Raw genomic sequence first — 14520 nt, 5'->3', positions numbered from 1 at the left:
AAAGAAGAACGGAGCTGGAGGAATCAACCTTCTTGACTCCAGACTATACTACAAAGCTACAGTCATTAAGACAGTATGGTACTTGCACAAAAACAGAAATATAGACCAATGGAACAAGATAACAAGCCCAGAGATAAACCCACACCCCTATGCACACTTTATCTTTGACAAAGGAGGCAAGACTATACAAGGAGAAAAGGCAGTCTCTTCAGTAAGTGGTGCTGGGAAAACTGGACAGCTATGTGTAAAAGAATGAAATTAGAACACTTCCTAACACCATACACAAAAATAAACTTAAAAATGGATTAAAGATTTAAATGTAAGACCAGAAACTATAAAACTCTTAGAGGAAAACATAGGCAGAACAGTCTATGATATAAATCACAGCAAGATCCTCTATGACCTACCTCCTAGAGTAATGGAAATAAAAACAAAAATAAACAAGTGGGACCTAATTAAACATAAATGCTTTTGCACAGCAAAGGAAACTATAAACAAGGTGAAAAGACAACCCTCAGGATGGGAGAAAATAATAGCAAACAAAACAACTGACAAAGGATTAATTTCCAAAATATGCAAGGAGTTCATGCAACTCAATACCAGAAAAACAAAAAACCCAATCAAAAAGTGGGCAGAAGGCCTAGACAAACATTTCTCCAAAGAAGACATACAGATGGCTCATACATTTTTTCATGTTGAGCATGAAAAAATGCTCAACATCGCTTATTGTTTGAGGAAATACCAATCAAAACTGCAGTGAAATATCACTGTACCAGTCAGAATATCATACCCCAGTCAGAATGGCCATCATCAAAAAATTACAAACAACAAATGCTGGAGAGGGTGTGGAGCAAAGGGAACCTTCTTGCACTGTTGGTGGGAATGTAAACTGACATAGCTACTATGGAGGACAGTGTGGATATTCCTTTAAAAACTAGGAATAAAATTACCATATCACTCAACAATCCCACTACTGGGCATATACCCTGAGGAAACCAGAAGTGTAAAAGACACATGTACCCCAGTGTTCACTGCAGCACAATTTACAATAGCTAGGACAATGGAAGCAACCTAAATGTCCACTGGCAGATGAATGGATAAGGAAGTTGTGGTACACATACCCAATGGAATATTACTCAGCCATAAAAAGGAATGCATTTGAGTCAGTTCTAATAAGGTGGATGAACCTAGAGCCTATTATACAGAGTGAAGTAAGTCATAAAGAGAAAAACAAATATCATATACTAACACATATACTTGGAATCTAGAAAGATGGTAATGATGAACATATTTTCAGGGAAGCAGGGAAGACATAGACATAGAGAACAGACTTATGGATGTCGGGGGAGGGGAAGGAGAGGGTGGGATGAAAGGAGAGAGTAGCATGGAAACATATACACTAACATATGTAAAATTCTTAAAGAGATGGGAATAGCAGACCACATGACCTGCCTCCTGAGAAATCTGTATGCAGGTCAAGAAGTGACAGGTAGAACTGGACAGGGAACAATGGACTGGTTCTAAACTGGGAAAGGAATACATCAAGGCTGTATATTGTCACCCTGCTTATTTAGCTTATATGCAGAGTGAAAGTGAAAGTCGCTCAGTTGTGTCTGACTGTTTGCGACCCTGTGGACTACACAGTCCATGGAATTCTCCAGGTCAGAATACTGGAGTGGGTAGCCTTTCCCTTCTCCGGGAGATCTTCCCAACCCAGGGATCGAACCCAGGTCTCCCGTGTTGCAGACAGATTTTTTACCAGCTGAGCCACAAGGGAAGCATATATGCATAGTACATCATGCCAAATGCCAGGCTGGATGAAGCACAAGCCAGAATCAAGATTGCCAGGAGAAATATCAATAACCTCAGATATGCAGATGAAACCACCCTTATGGCAGAAAATGAAGAGGAATTAAAGAACCTCTTGATGAGGGTGAAAGAGGAGAGTGAAAAAGCTGGCTTAAAACTCAACATTAAAAAAACTAAGATCATGGAATTCAGTCCCATCCCTTCACAGCAAATAGATGGGGAAACAATGGAAACAGTGAGAGACTTTATTTTCTTGGGCTCCAAAATCACTGCAGATGGTGACTGCAGCTGTGAAATTAAAAGATGCTTGCCCCTTGGAAGAAAAACTATGACAAACCTAGACAGTGTATTAAAAAGCAGAGACATCACTTTGCAGACAAAAGTCCATATAGTCAAAGCTATGGTTTTTCCAGTAGTCATGTATGGATATGAGAGTTGGATCATAAAAAAGGCTGAGCACCAGAGAATTGATGCCTTTGAGCTATGGTGTTGGAGAAGACTCTTGAGAGTCCCTTGGACTGCAAGGAAATCAAACCAGTCAATCCTAAAGGAAATCAATCCTGAATATTCATTAGAAGGGCTGATGCTGAAGCTGAAGTTCCAATACTTTGGCCACCTGATGTGAAGAGCCAACTCACTGGAAAAGACCCTGATGCTGGGAAAGATTGAAGGCAGGAGGAGAAGGGGATGACAGAGGATGAGATGGTTGGATGGCATCAACGATTCAATGGACATGTATATGAGCAAACTTTGGGAGATGGTGAAGGACAGTGAAGCGTGGTAAGCTTCAGTCCATGGGGTCAGAGTTGGATACAACCGAGCGACTGAACAACAACTATATGTAAAATAGATGGCCAGTGGGAATTTGCTCTATGACTCAGGGATCTCAGATCAGGGCTCTGTGACAACATAGAGGGGTAGGACAGGCTGAGACGTGGGAGGGAGGTTCAAGACGGAAGGGACATATGTATACCTATGGGTTATTCATGTAGATATTTGGCAGAAACCAATAGAATATTGTAAAGAAGTTATCCTTCAATTAGGAATAAATAAATAAAAATGTTAAAAAATAAATAACACACCAAAAAAGGCCTATTAGTAATGTCTTATGTCTTTTGGGAAAAAATACTTCAAGAAATGCTAGAAGTATTTTTTTTAATGTTGCAGTATAATGGGGTGAAAATAACAGAATTTTCAAATCAGATAGGTATGTACTCAAATCTTGGTTCTGCACCTCACTACCTGTGTGGTCTTTGGCAAGTTAATTTGCTTCTCTGAGATTCAGTTTCTTCATATTTTAATGACAGTAACAATAAAAGACTTTGGAGGTAGCTGCATTAAACTAGATAAAGTAATGCACTTAGTATAATGCATGTTAAGACATATCACTAAATAAACGTTAGTTTCCTTCCTTCCCATTATCATAATTATGATTTTTACTTAGTGGTGCTTAACAAAGTTTATTCAGTGGTTTCCCTGTTAAGGGATACTTGAGTCACTTCCAGATTTGTTCATATAACCTTTCCTTCCTTGCATGATTTTCCTAGCACAGATTCCCAGAAGTAAGATTACTAAGATGGTATGAGCATTTACAATTTCCTGATGCATATTGCCAGATTTTATTTTAAAGGGATCGTGTTTATTCATAGCATCAGCAGCCAGTAACTCTAGGCTTCAATTTGGTACTCTTTCCAGCCTGACATATTGTGATTTCTTCTGCTTCCTCTCAATTTTTGCTACTATGATAGGCAAAAAATGGCCATTCAGTTTTTAAAATTTTGTATGTCTTACCTCATTAAAAAAGAGTATGCGTTTCCCCATATGTTTGCCTTCTAATGGGCTTCCCTCATAGCTCAGTTGGTAAAGAATCTGCCTGCAATGCAGGAGACCCTGGTACAATTCCTGGCTTGGGAAGATGCCCTGGAAAAGGGATAGGCTACCCACTCCAGTACTCTTGGGCTTCCCTTGTGGCTCAGCTGGTAAAGAATCTGCCTGCAATGTGGGAGACCTGGGTTTGATCCCTGGGTTGGGAAGATCCCCTGGAAAAGGGAAAGGCTACCCACTCCAGTATTCTGGCCTGAAGAATTCCATCGACTGTATAGTCCATGGGCTCGCAAAGAGTCGGACACACTGAGCAACTTTCACTTTTACTTTTCCTTCTAATAGTATTCCCATCTGTTTGTGCCTTCACTTATTTTCCTTTCATGTAAGCACATTCTTGTCATGGGTGCAAAGACCCAGAATGGTGGCTCTCAGACCTGCTTGCAATGCCTCCTGTGGAGCAGGGGTGAATAGGAGTTGGTGCTGTGATCCACTCCCTTTGGAAATTTGGTAGCTTCTTCTCTTCTGGTTTGCTGCTTGCCCTATCTCTTTCCTATACTCCTTTTCCTGCAGCTTTTGCCTTAAATTTGGTGCAACTCAGAATTGTATCCTGAGTCTTTAAAAATGTTCTTATTGTAAAATATAACACACAGACATGCATACAGAAAAGTGTTTAAAACAAATGTATAGTTTATTTGTATGTTTATAATAACAGCTATAAGCGAACACCGGTATGACCACTACTCAGTATCCAAAACTAGAACCTTGCCAGCACCCTAGAAGCCTCTCCTGTGTTCTCACCAATTACAGTTTCAGTTCAGTTCAGTTCAGTTGCTCAGTCGTGTCCCACTCTTTGCGACCCCACGAACCGCAGCATGCCAGGCCTCCTTGTCCATCACCAACTCCTGGAGTCCACCCAAACCAATGTCCATTGAGTTGGTGATGCCATCCAACCATCTCATCCTCTGTCATCCCCTTCTCTTGCCCTCAATCTTTCCCAGCATCAGGGTCTTTTCCAATGAGTCAGCTCTTTGCATCAGGTGGCCAAAGTATTGGAGTTTCAGCATCAACATCAGTCCTTCCAATGAACACCCAGGACTGATCTCCTTTAAGATGGACTGGTTGGATGTCCTTGCAGTCCAAGGGACTCTCAAGAGTCTTCTCCAACACCACAGTTCAAAAGCATCAATTCTTCAGCGCTCAGCTTTCTTCATAGTCCAACTCTCACATCCATATATGACCACTGGAAAAACCATAGCCTTGACTAGATGGACCTTTGTTGGAGAAGTAATGTCTCTGCTATTTAATATGCTGTCCAGGTTGGTCATAACTTTCCTTTCAAGGAGTAAGCGTCTTTTAATTTCACGGCTGCAATTACCATCTGCAGTGATTTTGGAGCCCCCAAAAATAAGGTCAGCCACTGTTTCCACTGTTTCCCCATCTATTTGCCATGAAGTGATGGGGACCAGATGCCATGATCTTCATTTTCTGAATGTTGAGCTTTAAGCCAACTTTTTCACTCTCCTCTTTAACTTTCATCAAGAGGCTCTTTAGTTCTTCTTCACTTTCTGCCATAAGGGTGGTGTCATCTGCATATCTGAGGTTATTGATATTTCTCCTGGAAATCTTGATTCCAGCTTGTGCTTCTTCCAGCCCAGCATTTCTCATGATGTAGTCTGCATATAAGTTAAAAAAGCAGGGTGACAATATACAGCCTTGACGTACTCCTTTTCCTATTTGGAACCAATCTGTTGTTCCATGTCCAGTTCTAACTGTTGCTTCCTGACCTGCATACAAGTTTCTCAAGGGGCAGGTCAGGTGGTTTGGTATTCCCATCTCTTTCAGAATTTTCCACAGTTAATTATAATTTACCCTTCCTCTTATAAGGAGCAATTCTCTTAACTTTATAACAGTTTCCTTGCTTCTTTTACAAGTCTTTTTTTTTTTTACCATCTATGTATCCCTAAACAAGAGTTTAGTTTTGTTTATTTTTGTACTTTATCTAAATGAAATCATACTATATGTGTTCCTTTTTGCCTTACTCTTTTTTGTTTGTTTGTTTTTAAGGTGCATGGCATGTGGGATCTTAATTCCCTGACCAGGTATTGAATCTGTGCCCCCTGTACTGGACTGAACTGAACTCCTTTACTGGAAGCACAAATTCCTAATCACTGGACCACCAGGAAACTCCCCTGCACCTTGCTTCTTTTGATCAACTTTATATCTGTATGTTCCATACATGTTCTTGCATATGGCTATAGTTTAATTGTCATTGCTGTATAATATTCCACAGTTTATTCATTCTCCTTTTGATGAACTGTATGATGGTTCCAGTTTGGGCTGGTATATGCAATGCTACTATGTATTTTCTGTATATATTTTGGGAAAGATAGGTACACATTTCTCTAAGATATATAGCTAGGAGTGGAATTGCTGGGTCCTGGGGGATGTGTACCTTCAACTTAAATAGATAATTACAAACTATTTTCCAAAGTGGTTGAAGCAATTCCAATCCCCGCTGCTGCTGCTGCTAAGTCATTTCAGTTGTGTACGACTCTGTGTGACCCCATAGATAGCAGCCCACCAGGCTCCCCCGTCCCTGGGATTCTCCAGGCAAGAACACAGGAGTGGGTTGCTATTTCCTTCTCCAATGCGTGAAAGTGAAGTCGCTCAGTCTTGTCTGACTCTTAGTGACCCCATGGACCACAGCCCACCAGGCTCCTCTGTCCATGGGATTCTCCAGGCAAGAGTACTGGAGTGGGGTGCCATTGCCTTCTCTGCCGATCCCCACTAAGGGTGTATAATAGTTTCTATTCCTATACCTCTTCCTCAACCCTATTTGTTGTCAGACTTGAAAATATTTTGCCATAAGATTTAGAAAACTATTATACGTAGAATCTTTTCTTGATCTTTTCTGCTTCTATTAGATCATTACCATTTCTGTCCACTATTGTGCCTGTCTTTGGATGAAATGTTTCTTTGAAATTTCCAATTTTCTTGAAGAGCTCTCTAGTCTTTCCCCTTCTGTTGTTTTCCTCTATTTCTTTGCATTGTTTATTGAAGAAGGCCTATTTATCTCTCCTTGCTATCCTCTGGAACTCGAGATGGAGATCAAGAAGAGATGGAAAGAATACACAGAAGAACTGTACAAAAAAGATCTTAATGACCTGGATAACCATGATGATGTGGTCACTCACCCAGAGCCAGACATTCTGGAATGTGAAGTCAAGTGAACCTTAAGAAGCACTGCTGTCAATAAAGCTAGTGAAGGTGATGGAATTTCAGCAGAGCTATTTAAAATCCTAAAAGTTGATGCTATCAAAGTGCTGCACTCAATATATCAGCAAATTTGGAAGATCTAGCAGTGGCCACAGTACTGGAAAGGGTCAATCCTCATCCCAGTTCCCAAGAAGGGCAGTACTAAAGAATGTTCAAACCACCAAACAATTGCACTCATCCCCCATGCTAGTAAGGTTATGCTCAAAATCCTGCATGCTAGGCTTCAGTATTACATGAACCGAGAACTTCCAGATGTCCAAACTGGGTTTAGAAAAGGCAGAGGAATCAGAGATCAAATTGCCATCATTTGCTGGATCATAGAGAAAGCAAGGGAATTCCAGAAAAACATCTATCTTTGTTTCATTGACTACGCTAAAGACTTTGACTGTGTGGATCATAACAAGCTGTTGAAGACTCAGAGATGGGAATATCAGACCATCTTACCTGTCTCCTGAGAAACCTGTATGCTGGTCAAGAAGCAACAGTTATAACCTTGTATGGAACAACTGACTGGTTCAGGATTGAGAAAGGAGTGCAACAAGGTTGTTTATTGTCACCCTGTTTATTTAACTTATATGCAGAGCACATCATGAAAAATGCTGGGCTGGATGAGTTACAAGCTGGAATTAAGATTGCCGGGAGAAATATCAACAACCTCAGATATGCGAATGATACAATTGTAATGACAGAAAGTGAAGGGGAACTAAAGAACCTCTTGATGAGGGTGAAGAAGGAGAGTGAAAATCCAACTTAAAAATAAACAACTAAAAAAAAAATAAAAAAAATAAACAATTAAACTTAGTTTGCTGTACAGCAGAAACTAACACAACATTGTAAATCAACTACACTTCAATAAAATAAAATATATTTTTCAGTCTGGTGGGTGTGAAATGGTATGTTACTGTGTATATGTGTGTTTTACAGCTTTATTGAGGTATAACTGATGTAAACCAAACTATATGTATTTAAAGTGACAGTTTGATGAGTAAACATCTGTGAAACCAGAACAACAATCAATATAATGAACATATCCATCACCTCCTAAGCTTCCACTGCCCCTTGGTAATCTATCGCCCCTCAATCTTCATTTCTCTCTTAGATGAGGTTAAGCACATTTTAATGATTATTGGATATTTGGAGTTCTTTTATAATGAGTCTATACAAGTCCTTTACCAATTTTTCCTATTGAGTTTTCTTTTTATTACTAATTTGTAGGAGTTCTTTGTGTATTCTGAGTACCAATCTTTTGTTGGTTGTAAGTGTTGAAATATCTTTTCTTTTACTGTGGCTTTTGTTTTCACTCTTTAAATGGTTTCCTAGGTTTTTTAAAATATTAATTTATTTATTTTAATTGGAGGTTAATTACTCTACAATATTGTATTGGTTTTCAAATAGTTGAATTTTATCAATTTTCCTTCATGGTTAGTGGTTTTGTATCTTATTTCAGAAATCTTTCTCAACTTTGAGGCATGAATATATTTTCCTTCATTATCTTCCAAAAGCTTTATATTCTTGCTGTTCATATTTAGGTTTTTGTCTACTTGGAACCAATTTCCTACTATGGGTAAGGCTCACTTTTTATTGTGTGAAATAAATAACAGAATGATGGTCTTCTAAGTATTTATTGAGCCCTTACAGCAACAAATAAAAATAAAGAATGAAGAAATACAAGAGATATTTATGTGGTAGAATCTGCAAAGCTTATTGCATGTAGCTTATTGAATGTAAGAAGAGACATCTATGAAGGTGTCCAGGCCCCTGACTCATGCAAATGAGTGGATGATGACATGATTCACTAAGGAATGAACCACAAGAAGAAGGGTAATAGGTGTGACTGAGACAGCCCAGGAAAATCTGTAAAGGAGAAGGAGGAGAAAGTCTGAAATACAGGCCTGAGTACTCCAACTTGCCAGGGTCTAGTTCTGGTGGATCCAGGGTAATTCGAAGGGGGGATGGAGTCGGTGTCTTAGGAATTAATTGCTTAATTAAAGATATGGAGGGAGATTAGAAAGAAATAGTGTAGTAGAAAAATGAGTGGAGAAAAGATGCTGAATAACTTCGTTTATGTGGAAAACCAATAAAGTTCCAAGACAAGGAACTTGCACCGTCTATGTTAGGCCATAGACGCCCACTTGAATAGCGGAGGGTGTCCCACCTTGGGCTCCCTCAAGCGTGGGTCTTAGAAGCCCAAGCAAATAAGTAGACACTGGAGAGCCTTCACATTCCAAGGGATCAGCCTGAAAAAGAGAGGGAAGGAGAGGGAGAAAGAGAGAGAGAGAGTCGACATGGGGGAGGCCAAGCTTGTGCAAAACCCCCATAACTTTATTATTTAAAAGGTGTTTATATACCCTAAGCTTTACATAATGGAAGATAGAGAGTCATGCAGGGGCAGCAGTCCTAACCCTTTCTGTATATCTTTTTGTATACAAAAGGTCTCAGGTGATTTACATTACCTTCTGGCCAAGAGGCCTGTTAACACTTTATGGCTCTCTTCTTTAATGAATGTTAATCTCATTTCCCCTGAGTATTTTTCTTTAATCTGCATCACCCTCAAAGCACTAAAGTTACATCTCTATAGAACAAAGGCGCAATGGGTTATAACAAAGAAGGTACTTAACTCAAAGATCTATGTTGCTACTTGTTTTTTTTTCTATATACCAACTATATCAACAAATAAAAGATATGAAAATTTGGCAGCAAGTATTGGCTCAACAATGAAGCCCTTAATCAGCCCTATTCTAATGATTTTGACTCCTTGGAAGCCCCTACATTCCTAGGATGTTTTGAGCTTCCTGTGCCTCTCGCAGTCGGGAGGCCGCAAACAATCACATGCGCAGCTGAAAGAGTCCTGCAGGCAGGCTAGAAAGCCATCAGAGGGGTTTTTGGATTGAAATATTCTTATTATGCCCAGGAGACTTATCATCTAAAAGCTCTAAATTAACTTTTTCCAGAAAAAGGTGGTGGGGGGACAGCCCCCTGTTAATGTCAGAAAAGTAGGCAAAAAGCACAACGCAGTAAGGCAGGCAGATTCTGGTTTTGGGGCAGATGCACAAGCAGATTCAGCGAGGCTCCCTTAAGGCCGGACTCGCCTTTGCCTGTTGGACCCCTTAACCTCATGACCTTTGCCACGGGCGGGACTCCTCATGCTGGCTCCTGGCATCAACTCAAGAATGGAGGCTATTGAGAACAGCATGGAGGTTCCTTAAAAAACTAAAAATATAACTACCATTTGATCTTGCAATCCCGCTCCTGGACATAAAGCCAGAGGAAAACTTGGTCTGAAAGGAAACACACACTCCAATGTTCATTGTAATGCTGTTTACAATTGCCAAGACATGGAAGCAACCTAAATATCCATCGACAAAGGAATGGATAAAGAAGATGTGGCATGTATGTACAATGGAATATTACTCAGCCATTAAGAAGAATGAAATAATGCCATTTGTAGCACCATGGATGGACTGAAAAATTTTCATGCTGAGTGAACTAAGTCAGACAGATAAGAAGAAATATTGTATGACATCCCTTATATGTGGAATCTAAAAATAAATGATACAAATGAACTTATTTACAAATCAGAAAGAGACTCACAGACTTAGAGAGTGAACTTATGGTTACCAGGGTAAGGATGGGGGAAGGGATAGTTAGGGAGTTTGGGATAGACATGTACACACTGCTGTATTTAAAATGGGTAGCCAACAAAGACCTACTGTATAGCACATGGAACTCTGCTCAATGTTATGTGGCAGCCTGGATGGGAGGGGAGTTTGGGGGAGAATGGATACATGTATATGTATGGCTGAGTCCCTTTGTTGTTCACCTGAAACTATTGCAACATTATTAATCCACTATGCTCCAACACAAAATAAAAATTAAAAAAAAATATGGTGGAGAGAGAAGCAAGGGAAATTGCAAAGGAGTGCTCAGGTAAGTGAGTGGGAAACCAGGAGAGTACAATGTCAGGGAGGCCAAACGAAGAAGCTTCTCTTTTAAGAAGAAGCTTATTGAGAAGAAGACGGTGCTCAATGGTACCAAGTGCTTCAAAGGTATAAGACAGAACTGAAAGCATCACTGGAAATTTTTGACATGGAGTTCTTCAGTGTCCTCAGGACAATATGTGGACATGGTGGAAGGAGGAGGGTAGAACTCAGATCAGAGAGAGTTGTGAGAGGGTGACACATGAAGAGCAGAGCTGGGCAGTGGTGACAATTCTTTCATGATGTTAATTTTTTTCTTGTTCAATATCTATTGGTTTCATATTTGTTGGTTTGATATTAAGCAAAACCAAAGAATAGATAACCTTCCTTAGGAGAATTTGAGCTGTTATAATTTTAAAATATATAAGTAAAATGACTTCTCATAAATTGCAAATGTTCACAAAATATTATTTCACACAGCAGTGCAGAGTTGAGACTTTTGACTCATGAAGGATCAAAAATTAAAATTTGTTTTCATCATCAACTCTTGAAAGAAATAAATTAGTTATAAGTGTAGTTAATGTTAAAGATTATCCTATCCTGATTTTTTTTTAAGTTGAAGTATAGTTGATTTACAATATTGTGCTAGTTTCTGGTGTACAGCACAGTGATTCAGATATATGTGTGCGTGTATAAAATATACATATATATAATATATACACATACATACATATATACATTCTTTTTCACATTTTTTTCTATTATAGGTTATTATAAGATAATGAATGTAATTCTTTGTACTATACAGTAGGGCCTAGTTGTTTATCTTTTATGTATAGCAGGGTGTTTCTGCTAATCTCAAACTCCTAATTTATCCCCTCCCCTGCTTTCCCTTTGGTAACCAAAAGTAAGTTTGTATGTCTTTGAGTCTGTTTCTGTTTTGTAAATAAGTTCATTTTTATCATGATGTTAATTTAAATGAAAGGAGATGAGACATGGGATGGTGGCTGAGAAGTGATGTGAGGTTCAGGAAGAGTCATGTTTAGGATGAAGAGATATGGTGGTCTCTGTTCCATCCAGGAGTTAGGAGAAAGGAATCCCAGGTTACTGTATGACCTCCACATTGCCTTGTTATTTCCAGAGAGTGACCTCTCCACCCAAAAGGCCACACCATCTCAGCTGATGGCTTTGCTTCCTATTTCACCGAGAAATTTGAAGTAGCCAGAAATGAACTTCCTCAGGCTCCTATATTCACACCAGTCCATAAAACCTGTGTTTATGCCCAAATACTCTGCTTTCTGTCCTGTTACTATGGAACAACTCTCTTCACTCCTTATAAAAAGCCAGCCAACCCTTCCTCCTGTATTCAGGGTATTATTCACTCTCACCTTTTCTTTCTTTTTTAAAAAATTTTATTGACATATGGTTGATTTACAATGTAGTGTTAGTTTCAGGTGTACAGAAAAGTGATTTAATTATACATATATGTATGTATTACATATACATGTATATACATATACATTCTTTTCCATTATAGGTCATTACAAGACATTGAATATGGTTCTCTGTGCTATACAGTTAGATCCTTGTTGAGTATCTATTTTATATATAGTACTGTGTATCTGTTAATGCCAGACTGTTAATTTGTACACCCCTTTCCCTTTTGTTAACTATGTTTGTTTTCTATGTCTATGAGTCTATTTCTGTTTGGTATCATTTTTTTAGATTCCACATATAAATGATATCATGTGATAGTTGTCTTTCTCTGTATGACTGACTTAGTATCACCTTCACCTTTTCAATGGCTCTGCTTCATCAACAGGGCTGTAGAGTGAACTAGTCTCAGCAGTGGCCCCAGTGGACTGTAAACTCCATGGGGAATGGGCACACTATCTGTTTTGGTCACTACTCTACCCTCAGCACCTAACACCCTGCCAGGCAGATTGCTGTTGTTGTTCAGTTGCTCAGTTGCGTCCAAATCTTTGTGACCCCATGGACTGCAACATGCCAGGCCTCCCTGTCCTTCATTATCTCCCAGAGTTTGCTCAGACTCATGTCCATTGAATTGGTGATGCCATCTAACCATCTCATCCTCTGTTGTCCCCTTATCCTCCTGCCTTCAATCTCTGGTGGCCAAAGTATTGGAGCTTCAGCATCAGTCCTTCCAACGAATATTCAGAGTTGATTTCCTTTAGGATTGACTGGTTTGATCTCTTTGCAGTCCAAGGGACTCTCAAGAGTCTTCTCCAGCACCACAGTTCAAAAGCATCAATTCTTCGGCACTCAGCCAGCTAGGTAGAAGGAGCCTGTTACATTTTTGCTGACTGGATGAATAACAGAAGTGGCTGGGGGAGCACACAATGTCTGAGCCATCTCTCATGCTTGATAGATGCTGACACCATTTTATTCCTAGTGTCTATGATGGATTGACTTATCCATTTGCATCTATGACATGCCTTCAGAGAAAGTTTGCTAATGGGCATGAATGAGGCTTGTGAAACACCAAAGGCCAATTAAGGCTACTGGCATGTATCCTGAAATGGTGACAACAATTTAAGAAAGCTATACACCTCATCAAATGAACTGTCATCTGTCTGAGGTAACAGAAAATAAGAATTTGTGTGTGTGTTTTTTTAAAGATTTATTTGGCTGTGCAGGGTCTTCACTGTTGTGTGCAGACTTTCTCTATTTGTGGTGAGCAGAGTCTACTCTAGTGCTCAGGCCTCTCATTGCGGTGACTTCTCTTGTTGTAGTGCATGGGCTATAGGCACACAGGCTTCAGTGGTTGTGGTACAGGGGGTTAGTTGCTCCATGGCATGTGGGATCTTCTTGGACCAGGGATTGAACCTGTGTCTCCTGCATTGGCAGGTAGATTCTTAACCACTGGACCACTAGGGAAGTCCCAGAATTTGTAAGTGTTTAACCTGCACTGTGCTTGGGAGAAAGACACCTGTGATGGACACAGAACTGTGTTGGCCAGATCCCTCTTCAAGGGCAGATGTTGCTCCAGCTGCTGGGAGTGCTGTCAGCCAAGAACTTTCTTGAGCTGTCCCCCGCCTTTGGGGACTGCCTCTGCTGGAGAAAGTCACCTCACCCAAAGTCAGGCCATTGATGGGATGGCCCGTAGCCAGGGACTGACTGAAGCAGGGGTGCAGGACAACTCTGATGGGTCATATTACTGCTGGAGCTCTCTGTAGAGTCAGCCAAGGCTATCTGGCGCCTGCATTGCTGCTCTTTTCCCCTTCAGCCTAAGCCTGTTTCCTTCCCTTCTCTCTCACAGATGTCAATCCCTCGGACATTTCCTAACAAACATCCCACACACCAAACTCCATCTCTGAGTCTGCTTCCCAGGGAACCCAACTACAACAAGGTGTCACAGGCTCAAATGCCTTCAGGAGCCTGGCAGGTGATATAAATGAATGAAGCTAGTTGGACTTCATATAACAGGGAGTGGTGGGGAACTGTGTAAAGTGGACTTTGTGTCCCATCTACATTTTGAAAAATTAAAAACCAACATTAAGTACTCTGGGCAATGTATAAGAACTCAATTCAGTCTGTGGGCTTCCTGTTGACCTGTATGACCTGTGCTTTAAAGGTATGCTCTCTCTTTGGTTAAATATACTGGTATATTTAAAGTATTTGAAGGCAAAATATCTCTTTGCCTTTAACATGTAGTTTGTGACTTTGGTCAATG

Source organism: Ovis aries, chromosome X, assembly GCF_016772045.2.
Source record: "Ovis aries strain OAR_USU_Benz2616 breed Rambouillet chromosome X, ARS-UI_Ramb_v3.0, whole genome shotgun sequence".
NCBI lineage: Eukaryota > Metazoa > Chordata > Mammalia > Artiodactyla > Bovidae > Ovis > Ovis aries.
The sequence above is the reverse complement of the archived record's forward strand: the minus strand, read 5'-3'. Positions refer to the sequence as shown.